The 16,106-nt window shown below is 31.2% G+C and overlaps 1 protein-coding gene across 11 annotated transcripts in view; it reads right to left on the bottom strand.

Annotated features, from left to right (window-relative positions):
- Window positions 1–16,106, bottom strand: part of LOC113555684 (plasma membrane calcium-transporting ATPase 3) — a 63,588-nt gene that overhangs the window by 32,971 nt on the left and 14,511 nt on the right. For 10 of the 11 annotated variants that reach the window (XM_026960185.1, XM_026960183.1, XM_026960188.1 and 7 more), the window contains exon 2: window positions 873–1,130. The gene's annotated coding sequence lies outside the window, so the exon portion shown is untranslated. Of the gene's footprint in view, window positions 1–872; window positions 1,131–14,021; window positions 14,416–16,106 lie in introns of those variants that run through there. The other variant, XM_026960184.1, reaches the window with a different exon arrangement.

Here is a 16,106-nt window from a genome sequence, read left to right as displayed (position 1 = left end):
CAGAAAGAAAGCACATAATATAGTTGTTGCAAGATTTTTGTAGTGGTTACTGGTTTGACGACAAAAATGTTTACACCCACCAACCATAAAATAAAACCAAAATATTTTTTTACGATTAAAAATAACATGAACAAAAAAAAAACACTTCTAAGAATAAAATATATACTTTTTTATCTATTAAATAATAAGTAAGCAAATAAAAAATATAATTAGTGTTACTATATAATTCATGATAAAAGAACAAATATATGGACTTATGAGAAAAATAAAAAGTAAAAAGATAGATAATTCTGTTGACGAACTTATGCTTTTGAGTTATGACCGATCAATAAAAATATGGATCAAATTTGATTTAATTACAAAAATAAAGTTATAATTTTAAGATAAAAGTTCAAGAAAATAAAACAAAACAAAATCAGCTAAAAAAAAATAAGAAAGTACAAGCAGTAATAGACGTGCTATTGAAAAACTGGTTTTAATATGTTGTTCTAATAAATCAAAAAGTAAGCCATGCGATAAAAAATAGTATAACAGCAGAATTTTTATCGTTACAACCTCAAAATCTCAATATTTAAAATCTTCAAACATGTCAACTGACTTAATCATTTAGTACTATTTTGTGTTTTAACTTTTATAACTTTTTATTTATTCCGCTATTATGCACACACAAAAAAATGTAAATAATGGTTATCGGTTAATAAATTATATTTTACTTATGTACTAATTGATAAAATATTTTCAAATACTCAACGAGAATAAATACACAATACAGTATTGATTTTGTCTAGCTAAATTAAACTTGAGGCGTACTATTATAGTGTAACTATTACTAGTGCCAACATTCACATTCCACACGCAATCGATTTACTTACCACAAAATCATTTGAAGTATAATAATGAACTTCGTGGTCGTCGACGTTTTGATAGAATGGTGGTGGTGGATGCGGCGGTCGTCTTAGCGGCGACCGTCGTTTTGATAATTGTAATGGCGGCCGTCGTGGTTGCTTTTGTCGTTAACGACACGACAGACAAACGACGTCGGCAAACTTACCGCCAGTGGCGGCAGTAGCTCCTACTGCTTCCGCTGCAGTGGTGCTAGTGATATCTTTTGAACCGATAGCAAAATGTTTCTGTTAACATAAATTAATAGGTACATATTACACAATTATTATTGAAAACACAATGGACAAAATATTTACTATATTAAATCAATAAAATATATAATTCACGTAGAAATTTTCATTAAGTTCTACAATTCAGTACCAAAAATTAGCTAGGTATAATAGTATATTTAAAATGGGTTATTTTTAAAGAAGTAACCTACCTAATTAAATACTACAATTATAATTTCTGTAATTTAAACGTAAGATACTATCGATGTATAATACATAAAATGATGATTTTAGAATGCATATAAACTTTATTAATTAGTTTAAGATATACCATATATATTTTTAATTATTTATATTATAAATACCTTAAACAAAAACATAGACTCATATACACATAAATCCAAAAAGACAAGAGTTAATTTTTTACAAAATTATAATCGTTTATTACAACTTATTATTTTATTTATTTTAAGCATGTAAATATGTGTATTTTGTTTTAATTTATTATCATACTAAATAAGCAATAATTAACTTTAGAGTCACCTCTAGTAAGAACATTTACACTTGATTAATTTTCTTAAACGATTAGCATAAATTCTGTCTGGACAGTCTATTAACATTTAACAGTTAACACCATTTATCAATTATCCAAAAACTTATTATTAATTTTTAGACATACACCAAACAGTGAACTTAAAAGTAATTATTTAATTGAGCCTATGAATATATTTATACACCACATTTGCATCTATAGTCAATTATTCAATTTATACATAAATACTTCCTAATGTCATTTAAACTATGGTCTTAACAAATTACTATTACCTATTAATATGATTATTTATTTTTCATATTTTGTATAGGTAAGTTTATTTTTAATTGATGAACAATCGAACTGATTAATAGTAACTTCATTACATTATTTTCATTCGGGAAAAGAAAATCTAAAAAATCCAAAATACGAATTTGTAATAAACAAGGTCAAGATTCAATTTGATATATATTATATTAACATAGATGTACAAGATAAAATGTGTAATCAGTCATCCAGTCATGGTTATTTTTTTTTTATTCAATTAAATCTAAAAAAAGCGTTTATCCTTAATATATATATATATATAATTAGCTTAATATATTATATTAAAATATTAAAATATCTATAAAAAAAAAATTAAGATTATTTTCGGTTTATAAGTGCTATATATTTCTGCATAATAACGCAAATGAAATCCATCTGATATCTATCATCGATATTTTGAAAAATTTTAATCTGTTACAAATATACTTAAATTATATAACATGATACTAAATTTAAATTACTCATTCATTATTTATCTGAACATTCGTATAAATAGATGACACTAAATATGAAGAAAATAAGTATTTTAAACATCGATCAATACTTGAAACTATAAACGTACTTGTAGTACTAATAATATTGTCAATGCTTAATTTGTAGATACAAGTATATCTATTAATTTACATTTAAGTAAAACAAAGATAATATTTCAATTTGCATAATTTCATATCAGCATATTATGCATATTTTAAATGTATTATATAACGAACTGTGTGAGTAATAAGAATGTTTATCTTCGTGTAGTCATCAACTAAATTTATAGTTGTAACTTATAATAGATAGGTATACGAGGAAACCACATTTCTTATTGAGTAATTTCTTTTAATCATTTAAAATGAAATATTTTATCATAATAATTAATTTATCTTTTAAGACATAATTACCTTAAATAGATTTCTGATGCTAATATTCGATGTTTTTTTTTAGACTGATTTACCACAAATTAAAAACTATATTTTATTTAAATGCCTTTGTGTGATAAACACGTCTTGTAGTTAATGCTTACCCTATTTGTACTTGGTTCATTACAATACAATTATTTTAATGTTTATATTACTTATACAAAGTAAAATTTATAATATGACTTTTCACACAATGATCACTGAATGAATAATAAGTTAAAAACACTAATAAGCACATTTATAAATAATTACATTTGTATAATATATAATTAACTAAGCTAGTTTACTGTTAGAAAAAAGCATTGGATACAAATATTATCCAATCAGTAACCTTTACTCTGTCCTAAATCTGTCTCTAACGATAATATGTTAATAATGTTTAATTTTCTAAAATAATTTAGGGTACAAAGGATATAGGTAGGTAGGTATTTACGAAAATTATTATAATCTTTGACACTATTTGAAAAATATATTTAATTTACAATATCATAAATGTATAACGGTCGTTGGTACTTTTTTTAAAAATATTTTAATTGCATTACTTTTGTTAGTAGACATGTCATTTACTGTTATTTAATTATTTTAATATAAATTTCATTCTATTTTTGTCTATTCCCATAAAAAAATCTCACAAATTTAATATACACAAATGTACAGACATAAATATTTATATAGCATTATAAAATAAACATAAAAAGCAATAATAATTTTAACGAAATTAGATATTTTTATTTTTAATCATATTTAGTTGTCAAAAAAGGAAACATGAAATAATATCAATTTTACACGGAATGTTTTTTATATTAAAAAAAAAGTAGAAGTAATAAATAACATAATAGGTAATAATATAAACTAAAAATAAAATGTTATACACAATGTTATGGATAGAATTTAAATGCAAATAAATTTGTATTTAAAAGTTTATAATTTCAGGAACATTCAAAAAAATTATACACGCATACATTATAATAAATACATAAATCAAATTTTTATAATGTTATTCTTAGAAGTACTATATTGTTTATCGATGTATTTATTTCAAAATAAATGATTCAATTACCAAAATATTAAAGCATACCTATATTTAATTCAACATTTAAATAGAAGTTTAAAAAACCTACATTAAACAACCAAATACAATCTAATAAAATTCAATTAATGAATAGGTATATACATTTTACAAAGTATACAATTAGATGAATTTTTTTAAAAAATTAAATCTAAAAAGTTAAATGAATCTAAACGTGAACAAATTGTACAAACTACTTACACCTTACTACCAATAGCTGTTATCCCAAGGCACAAGGAATGTTTAAAAAAGAAAACTTAAAAAATACATTAGGTGCTTAGTAAACTGATAAAATAATCAATTAATTTATTAAGGGTAACTGTAAATAAAAAAAGCAGATAACATAAGCAATATAAAAAAATAAAACAACACGAATCGTGTGTAAATGTGTAATATATTCATGTATATAACACTCATAATATATTATAACCAGGGATTGTGGTCATAATATTATAAGGGAGCTATTAATTTTAGCGAGGCCCTTTATCCAAAACAATTTGGTTAAATTGAACACATTGTAGCCTCTTTCAATTTTTGGCCCGGGGCTATCCCCCTCCCTTGATCCAGTCCTGATTATAACACTGTATTGCTATAACTATACATGGCATAACATAAGTTTAATTTAGAAAAACATCAAAATAAATAGCTGATAATAATATATTTTATTTAAGATGTTGAGTGTTTAATTTGAAACCAATTGTTTTAATTGTTATTTATATTATTACTCTATGATTCACGATAAATTTTATTTTTAATCAAGTGCACCTACCTATAAAACGCAACATATTAAATAAAATGACCATGGAAATTTGATTTTAAAATCGTCTGCGTATGCGTAAGAGAACGATTGTGAATTGGCTGGGCGACGAAAGTTCATTAGCGTACCCAAACTTATACGAACCCGTTAATGAAACGGGTACCGTCTATGGTCGTTACTATGTGAACACGTGGAATCAACATTGATCAAACACCGCATAAGGCATAAGGCATAACCTATTATATACACTTAAAAATAGGTAGGTAGTAGTGTAGTACACAAATAATAATCGCGCCAGCGATGGTTGAAATGCGTATACAACCGAACCAATACAACAATATAATAAAATAAAATATTAAAACCAGTGTAATATAAACTATTCAAACATAAATATTTTATTATTTTAATACTTTTGTATTCGAATACAACTATCAATCCATATTTGAGATAAACTTTTCAAATTTACATAAATATTTTACACACTTTTTTGTTATTTTTAATTCATATGAAAAATATTTTATAACTAAATACGAATTATAAAAATCCATCTTCTAGTATTTAATATTTAACGCCTAAATAAAAATAATACTTTAATACAAAAAAAAAAACCCGAAAAATTTTCAAAAGATAAGTGTCTATAGAACCATCAATTTGTAAATATAAATTGGATTTATATAGAATAGTAGATACAAAATATTTAATAAGCTGAGTGCAACAACCAAACAAGTTTTTTTTTACGACTTTTCAAGATAAGTATAATTTAAGCTACAAAATAGCAATTTGTCTAGAAAAGTTTTTTAAAAATTAACTTATATGGTTGTAGTATATTCATAACAAGTACAAAGAATATATTTAGTTAGCAAAAAATATTGTACAAATTAGGTACCTAAGTTTCCCGAAGCCACAGGAATGGATAGAAAAATTAAAATAATTGTTACTTATTAAACATAAAATGTAAGAAAAATTAATATTCGAATCATTTTTTAAGTATTCTTTATTCGAAGTTATTCTGCATACAAAACAAAAAAAGCAATCTTTTATGAGACTGAATATTATAGTAATTCTAATTTCGATTGTAAAAGTAAAATAATTATAAAGTAACTATACCATTTAATCAATACTATATATAGTATCTATAGCGTCTACACTGCCTGCCGCCAAACGCGCTTACTGGCAGTCGATCAAATTCGATAGAATACAATTTCCCCAGCCACTGGATTCGGTGCTACAGTGCAGCTCATCCATGTTCCCGGATCCTCACTTTGAAATTTTAAAACCAAACATTCGTTTGTGCAGTAAGCAATATTCCTCTTTATGTCATAAATTATAATACAATATTGATACTTATTAGGTATGAATTATTATTTATTAATAAATATTATTTCGTTAAAATTGACTGAACACTTCGAACTGACATTTGTTTTAAATTTTAAACATCGGCGACGATTAAATGTCGTTCTTCTTCCATAGATCGCCTCAAGAATATTAAATAGAGAAATCACACTAACTGACGACTTATTGAGAAATACATAAACTTATATGTGTATATACATTACGGTAATCTAGTCGCGCGACCGACTAGTTTATTATTATTATTGTACGTTCAAATCACGTATATAATTTAAGATCTAGGGAAAGCTACTCCGTCGCACAAAACTTGGTCTACACATAAAATAAAATCTCGAACTCAATACGACTACATACGTATTTTACTGCAGTCGTATAGTGGAGAGGCCACACGTATACATAGACTCCACAACAATTATATAATATTTTATTGTGTTTTTAAATATAACGCGCGCACATGCAAATTGTCTCCCCCGCCCATTACACGCCTGCCGTTAAAAACTTTAAAACTTGCACAGCGACTATTTGAATATTTAGTTGTGGAAACTAGTAGGTAGTTGTACTTATTATATTTACACAAATTTGCTCCATGTACCTATACATTGATTATCACTATAATAATTAAGAAACGCGAAAATACAATTTAATAATTGTAGATCTCTAATAAAAGAAGTTTTTCTCACAATCTTGTTTCAAAAATATTTATACAATTATTGATGACAAACACTGTGAAGGTGAAGCCTTGTATAAATAATAAAAAAAATACCCACATAAATATATATGCATAAAAATTAGTGGAGTATAGGTAGTAAAATATATATTTGTTCGTAATTAAGTATTTATGAGTCTCCTTCGAGTATATATTATTAATTATAATATATTTCTTTAAAAAACATAATTTTAATTTATTGTTTTTTTAATTTAAATGTTTTGTTGCAAACGAATTTATTAATGTTTATGTATACTTCATATTGTATTATTATGTATTGGTTAGATTTCAGCGTGAACACGTTTGAGACAACCATACGAAAATATAAATAGTAGGTGCTTAATATCTGTATGAACTGTATAGTTATTCACAATGACAATGTTAAATAACAGTATACGATACCAAGCATACAGAAATACTTACTAAGTGTTTTAATAAATTCAACTAAATAAACAACCTTGGCAATATTTCGATTTTGGATTTATTTTGTATTCTAACCGATGTCCGATCATTGTAAACGTCGAAAACTTTTAAATATAAATACTGTGATTGAAAATAAATTATCCATATAACATACAAATAATGAAAATAAAGTTTGACATAATCACCCTCTTAGTAGCGGAATACAATCCTATACAATTCAATAAAAATGAATAATTTCACGCCCCGTATTTACGATGTAAATAAGACCTAATTTGAATAAAAAAGTACAAAATGACTTTTTTGAATAGTGTTTTCCTTTTTTTATTATATTACAAGAAACGAGCACATACGGTACTGAACGGGCTTAACTGTACATATAATTTAATGTTTAACTTCCGTCTGTATATAGATAATTTAGAATATCAATGCAGGTGTATAATGCTATTAAATACGATTTATTATAGCACTTGGAAAATGAAAATCAATATCGCACTGCCGTCACTTTGAATCGCATGGTTAACAAGCTAAGGGGGGGAATACACCCAAGCTTACGTTTAACCCCGCTGTGTTATTATGTCCATTCAACTTATTCACCATACAGAATATAGCAATCGGCGACATTATTTACACACAATTTGTTCGCCCAAAACGAAATGTTTTTCAATTTTATATTTTAATCTCGCTTCATTATTCCGATCACTATACAAAAATATATTCATGCTTAAACACAATTTACCTTAATCACACACACAAGTAGAAGAAAACGTGTAAATAAATTGACAGCTAAACGTGATTTCATTGTTCGTGTAATTTTGCAGTTGGTATAGATATTATAGGTACCTATTAAAAATTATAATGGTATTTACCGACATAGGTGTAATATATATGGCACTCAAAATTGATGGAAAATAAATACTGAAAATAAAATACATTGATATACCACGAACATTTATTATGGACTTAAAGGTTAAAGATACTTTTAAATCTTTGGCAGTATATATTTTTTTATTAAATTATTAATAGTACCATAAAACCAGCCAAATATCAGATTTTGAAAGCAAAATGATTAGAATTGACCGGTCAAATTGTTCAACCTAGTAAAAATCTAATATGAAATGCCTTTATCAGAAATCCTATAAAAAAGCGACCAAGGGGAAGACCGCGCCAGCATTGATTATTGATATAATATAAAAGGATATTTCAGATAGGCACGTATAAAAAAAAAATTCAGGGGAGGGAAGGGGAAGGGGTTACAAAATATAGTAATACAAATTATACCGCAACATAATAAAACAATTTTTTCTTCGTTACTCGAAATTATTTCGAGGGGGGGATGAACCCCAAAGTCCCCTATATACGTGCCTGATTTCAGATACCGACGAAGCAAAGCGATATTAGGTGACGCAGTGAGCCAGACAGGATGAAGAAATTTGGTGGAAGCGTGCAAAAGGCCTTACTGAACTGTTAGCATAAAAAAAATACTATGCAAGAATAATAATTTTACTAAATTTAAGTTTGAGTTTTCTAATTGATTTTATCATAATTTTTATACTTTGTTTTAAAGGAATTTTTGATTACCTTTCCAAGAAATAGTTCTTAAAATACATTGTCTAAAAAGTTGATCCTACTTGGTTATCTTTTTATGAAAATAGTCGTTTAACGGAAATAGAAAAGCAAAGGCACATTTAAATTATGTAATAAATGTATAATTTTTATGACTTTAAATAACTGTTTTGACAATTTAAAACTAGTTCTGCCATGGTATTAATTTTAGGTTAGGTTAGGGCTTATCGTCGAGCTAAAAAACATTTAGGTAAAAAATCTTTGAAAGTTGAATCCAATACTAAAATGAGAAGATTTGGAATTGTATTCTTCTGTAGTTTCTACTTACTAGTAGGTAGTGAGCATACGTACATTTAATAGATTCTATTTTTTCTCGGTGACCTAATGATCACACTTTATTTTAATGGAGACGAAATATAGTATAAGGCTAGCTAAAATACTATTATTCATTTTTTTTTTTTTACTAAATTAAAAAGACTCAAAATTTTTGGTTAAAGTAAAAATGTTATCAGAGGAGTGAAATATTTTATCTGTGTTAATATAGTAAATTTTACTATGGTACGTACTATAAAAATTAACACAGCATTTAAATCGTTTATATAGTTACGTCGACATACCAGAGAAGGTCATAGAAGATAAATATGATTTTATTATTTTAGATTTTAATGTACTTAACTTATATAAAACAATAAATGTAAATAAATACGAATAAGAATCAAGTTGTACGTCATAAACCTACAAATCTCAGATAATAGGTAGGTATATTAAACCAACTAACCCTGAGGATACCAATCTATGATATCTAAACAGTCAACGATTTAGAAAAATATGCAGAAAAATTCTAAAAATGAGCGTTTCGTATGATTTAATGACCTTAAAGTCATATAAATGTAATATGCCATTACTATTACTATATACAGAGTGTAACAGGTCCATTATACATTATTGTATTTGCACTATTATTGAATTTGTCAAATAGACGAGTTACACCCTGTAATGTCTTCTACATTAATTCAGCCACTGTATAATACATTATAGTATTATCTTTTAGCCAATCTTTCTAGTAATTTCGAAACGGACGAACCAAAATATTTAATATGAATGTATCGGATAGCACCGAAAACATCACTAGTGCTAACACTACAAGGTTCATAAGGAAAATTGTTGGGTTTTAACAAACAGTCGTGATTTATGGCTGTGCGGGCACAATATTAATAATATAAGTTAGTAGTCAGTACCTATATATTATACCTAACTTTTACATATTATAACCGATTCACAGCAATACACAGTGTCAAACGAGTGAAATGCATACGTCAAGGCAGGTCACGGTCGCAAGTCGTTGCCAATCGCGGCACATATTTATAAATCATATTGTTAAGACCCAAACGTATCGATGTATATACATATATATTTATAATTTACCCGAAGTCGCCTATGATGAGATTATAATATATATTATACTATATTAATATACATTAGGTGTGTAAGCCGACCATTATGATGAACGATGACGACGACAGGCGCGGCCCTAACCCATGCTCGCGATAATATAACTTTATTTTTGTGATTGCACGAAATAGAACATAATAATACACACACTGGGTTCGGTGGGGGTGCGGGCGAGGACATAATCCGACTCTGACCTTAACTAAAAGATAAAACTAAAAGATCTATTATACAACTGCTGCAGTTGAGGGCTTCAGCGTGTATATACTTACGTACTTACACCGTTCACGAAACACCGGCTATAATATTATATCATGGTCACGTAGACAGTTGTTATATATTTTGTTGACACGACGCCTCGTACATCATATATAAGGTCCTACTTATTTATCAAGTTGACAGGGTATACAATAATATTACATACAGATCGCGTCGAGAAAAGAGAGTTTATGCACCATATCAACACACTAAGTTATTAAATTATTTAAAATCGCGTATCATTGATGTTGTCAGCTATGACCGTAATATACAGGACCTACGTACATAATATACGTGATGTCGAACAAAAAATATACCATCGATACCTATTCTAAATTTCTAAATAATAATACCACCGAATTGTGTACTCCTTTTTCTTATCTACAACAACATTAGATAAAAACGGATATTCCTTACCCTAGGATTTACGCCCAAAGAATTCAAATGATTTTAACAAATGCATAAAAATGCCCCCACACTATATCATTCTACCTAAAGCTCCGAACAAGCATGTCATTAATCAATAACGGTGATAATCGTATTATTACGGTGCATGATTAATAAACCGTTCCGAAAACGGATTGTTGATTAACGACCATAGCCATTTTACGCGATAAATCGACGATACTCAAATCGCGTTATTGGATATGACCGGCTGTTGTACATAGCGGTTTAGTCAGTTTATGTAATTATATAATATAATGTAATCGTGCCCGGTTGAAGACATTCCAAAGGTGTGACGACACGTTAACTATATACAGAGTGTTTTTAGGCGATGGTCCTCATAGACACCCGGTCCCCACTAAGCCATAGATATACTACTTTGACCTTTACTCGCTTATCGCAAAATCTTGAAAAGTAAAACATATTACTGTTTGACTATTTAAATACTTAATGCAAATTTTAATAATTTTACTTTTAAAACATGTGCATGCTTGCAATTAAATTCTGTGAATGGACTATTTCCGATTATTAAGAAACCCACGAATATAACAATTTAATAATAATTATTATTAATATTTATTTATTCTAGTAAAAAGAAGATATAAATAGTATTGTAATAGTAATATTTATTATTTTTTTAAATTGGGTAAACGTTATGTTATCTACCTATAGTGAACGAATTTTGGAAATAATGCTAAATAAATAATATCTAAATCATGATATTATGACTTTAACTAAGACGGTGATCACTGATCACCAACTTTTAACTTCCTTATACGCACGTTATAAATCTTATGATGCGGTACAACATTTTTAATCATATTACAGTCGATACTCGATAACTCGAATCTCGAGGGAAATAAAAATAAATTCGAATTGCGTATTATTCGAGTTATTTACATTAAATAGAACTTATAAATACTTAAAAGTACAAAACAAATTGAGTTTCTAATGTTTTACAGCCAAATAGGATCGGACACAAATCAAAAACAAACCGTGGCGGTTGAGCACACGTCAGCGATTATAAGAAACGATAATAACATAATACAGATGAAAGAAAAATAATATGGATTTCTACAAGTACGTTTAAAACAATTTTGAGAAGATGGCAAGCATGACTTTTTGAGAAAAACGATAATAAAGAACCTCTATAGAGAATACATTCATAGATAGAATAACCCTATAATTAGTGTACCTACACATTATACTTTAGTGTGATCGAAATGTCTACTGTATACCATGATGGTTATATGTGGTAGTGATCATAATTTATGTTAGGAAAAAAAACTATCAATTCGCCATGTGCCAAAGTTAAAAACTAATAAACTTCTAAATTATTTATTTTTGTTATTATTGTAATAGGTAGCCATAGAATTATTTTTCATATATTAAGATATTATTCTATATCAATATAATTTTATATTATCAATAGTGAGGATACTTTAATAATAATTGCATGGAACTACTTTGGTAACTATAGTATGCTCTTCAATCACAATTGAATACAATGCACGTCCTATCCGCGTATATATTATTATTTATTATCTATGAAAACCTTTTGGGTTCGAATCGTCGATTAGGTACGTGCCGACGACGTAAAAGCAAAACGCATCGTGACGATTTGTTTTGTTTCACGCCGTATTTGTTTTGATTCCGAGAAAATTTGTTCATTATGGCACGACTGGCAGCCAATAATCATTAGTAATAAACGCGCGTATTCGTCGGTATACGGGCGCGAGCACCGGCGGACCCGGCCGAGGACCGGACCCCGTCGTTGCGGTGCATGAAACGAATATTGTATTATGATATCGTACAAAAAATAATTTGACGTATGCGCACCGGTGCACATGTAGAGCGTACTTATTTATTTACTTTGGAGTTATATTATTACAATATAATTCCAACAATCGTTAACGCTGATGTACTCGGTGTAGTGTACACGGTCCAATGTGTTCGGTTACAAAAACATCATTGGTCGCCGCGTACGTGTGCGGCTGACCCCGCCACGACCAGTATACCAATTATTATTGTAGCGGGCCAACGTAAAATGTTATCATCGGCTCCGTTGCAGGTGTAATAGTTTGTAATGTTATTATGTTAAATCGTTGTACTGCTTCATACTTTTAGACATTACACGTTGTACGCGACGTGACAGCAGTTCGATCAGATAAAAATATTTAAAGTCGTGTGCGACCAAAGGTGGCGGTAGGCCGGCCAGTAAAGACGATGCCGAAAATGTGATAACGATATAACATCATAGAGTGACGACGTAACAATACCCGAATGACAAATGATGGCGTACGGTAGTTTATCATAGCGGGTAACTAACAACTACTGGGGATCGTTAGACTCGTGATTTAACGACGAATCGGCCCGTTCGCGGCGAGTTGGATTTGAACGGACGAACAAATTTGTAACCGTTTCGTCGTCGGCGACATTTGGTCTTTCGCGAAATCTCGCCGTAATCGGCGATGTATCGATCTTTTACGAAAATAATTAAACCGGATGTCCAGAAAGGCTGTGGGTAGCGAACGAAGGGAAAGAAAAACAACGACGACGGTGATCCGAGCGAGCGATAACACGCTATCCACGAACACCACATTCCTAATAGTATAACGGACGGGAATTGTGCATGCGATAAAAATAATATCACAAACCACGGCGCTCGCGCATATCGGTACGCGGTATCGTGTTTTATTTTAAACGCTTGGCGTGTAACGATTTTTTCCGCCGCTCTCTTTCGCCACCGGAACGGAACGAAAACGAAAAAAGTGTATCAATAATAATAGTAATAAACGTCGAAATAAACCGCGAACGGGTCGTCGTCGCATGTCGCGTGTCTAGCTATTCTTGGTCGTTATCGAGTAGTCGTAACTATTGTTGCCGTTGCTCTACCGTACAATACCCGCCGATAATGCCGTATCACATTTTTTGTGTACACGTCTCGCCGTCAGGAGTGTTGCCTACGTTAATCGCGTCATATCTATCACACCGGGCCAATCTTTGTAGAGCATATTTGAGAACTGAGACGAGTCGTCGGAATAAAACGTAGTCGCGCGAGTATAAAGTACAAAAACATAGTTTATTATTAACAACCGCCTACGGCGCGTCTGATTTGTTTGGTCTCACCTTTGGGTCGTGTCACAGCCGTCGCGGTTTTGCCGGGTAGGTAGATACCGGTGTGCTGCGTGTGGTCGTGAACGTCTTACAAAACGAATGCGTTCAAAAACTATTTCTGATTCGACGGTTGCACTAGGCGAATACGAGTGGTCTACAACTGTCTGTGTACGGAAAATCGTCGTCAACACGCAAACGCCGGTTCGCCGTCGTTGCGATTGCAACACGTCTGAACGCCGTCGCGCGAATATCTCGTTTGCGAAAACCGTAACGTTGTCGTGCGCGCACACTGAGCTAAACACACACTCACATACACGCACGCGCGCGCGAGCTGACGAGAAAAAATCGTACACACGCACAACGACGACCGTGCGGTGAGCGGTTAATGAGCGAAAATGCGAAAAAAAAAATAAAACAACAAATGCGGGATCGCGGCGACGGCGGCGACGGTGGCGGGTGTCGTCCTCCTCTCCACGTCCAACTCCTACTGCCGCGTTTGCCGACGTCCGTCCGTTCCCGGTGCGCGCGGAATGCGTGCGTTGCGTACGTAACGACCGCTTACGAGCGCGTACGACGACCATCGGAAAACCAAACGTTCCAACAATAACTACGATAATATTATTATATATGAAAAAAATTACTATCCTCATCGAACGTAGTATAAACGTTTAAGTTTTTATTTTTACTTTCGTACCTCGTTTTAATATTTTTTTAATTATAATTTTGTGGGTCTGTGAACGGGTGGCAATTATAATATTATTATTTCACCGTTTTCTTCTCTGTCATTATTATTATCACTTATCCGACGAGTATAATAACTATTGGCCGCTGGCCGGTCCGCCGGACGGCTCGCTGTACAGCTCGTACGACCGCCCGCCCGGCCACCTCGGCGGCCGCGCCCTACCGCACATCGTTTTGTTCACCCACTCGCCGACCGGCCTGGCACACCTCTCCACCGCCCGTGACTTGTGCGTGTGTGAGCGCGCGAGCGCGTTCCACCGGCGGCGGCGGCAGCAGCGACAACAACGACGTTCCCACATCCCACCCGCCCGCTAGTCAATTCATATCTGCCACCGCGGCAAATCATTGCAGCCGGGCCGCGCTGGCACCGTAGAACCAGTACTGCCAACCTAGATGCACGCGGCAACCGTAGACGAGTGTTGTAATTTTAATCGTGTTTGCAGCGGCAGCAGCAGCTGCAAGAGGAGCAGCAGTAGTAGTAGTGCTCGTAGTAAATAGTAATAGTAGTAGGTAGTAGTAGTAGTAGTAGTAGTAGTAGTAGAAGAAGTAGTAGTACACGAGTCCCTCTGCCCTCTTGGTAGAGAAGCAAAAATATATTAGTTTTAATAATAATAACATCAGCTCTCGGCGCACGTGTGTGATTATTATGTCTAAACGAATAATTTATAACGATTTCATTTTCTTCATTAATAATAATAATAATAATAATATTAATATAGCATATGGATCAATAATGGGTCATTGAAACATTTGAAACCCTCCGTCACAATACGAGAAACGAATACAAAATATGTACAACACAATAATAACAAAAACATAATATTATGTGTATCACAGCTGGTATATTTCTTGTGAATACGTTATACGACCATCACACCGCTACTATTAAAACTTAAAACCGTCCGGCGCGGCTTTCGCTTTGGCAGATAGTAATTCGTTTGGACGTGACGGGTAAACGATATTATGTTATAGCACACTGCCGAGTCGCACCGCCGCGACATTTATGTGTTCACGATACATGCGTTTTACTGGATGGTTCTGATTTTCGCAATAACTAATTAATCATAAAAATAATAATATCGCCGCCTCTCGAGTCTTTACAATCTCCCAGAAGTGCGAAAAAACGGTCACGCCGGCTGCCCGTGACGTTTATAGATGTATAAATGACCAACGATAAAGTGGAATTCAATTTTTAAATAATTGATGATTGTCGATGGTTATCGATCGTTATCGATAGTTTTGGTTTCACGCGACGTCCGTAGACAGTATTGTAATTTTACGCGTATGTGCTTTTATGGTGAAAGTGTATTACAGTGATAATAAATAATAATGATAGTTTTATAAATATAAATTAAT

Source organism: Rhopalosiphum maidis, chromosome 3 (assembly GCF_003676215.2).
Source record: "Rhopalosiphum maidis isolate BTI-1 chromosome 3, ASM367621v3, whole genome shotgun sequence".
In the NCBI taxonomy this organism is placed as follows: domain Eukaryota; kingdom Metazoa; phylum Arthropoda; class Insecta; order Hemiptera; family Aphididae; genus Rhopalosiphum; species Rhopalosiphum maidis.
This window is presented reverse-complemented; position numbering and strand designations above follow the sequence as displayed.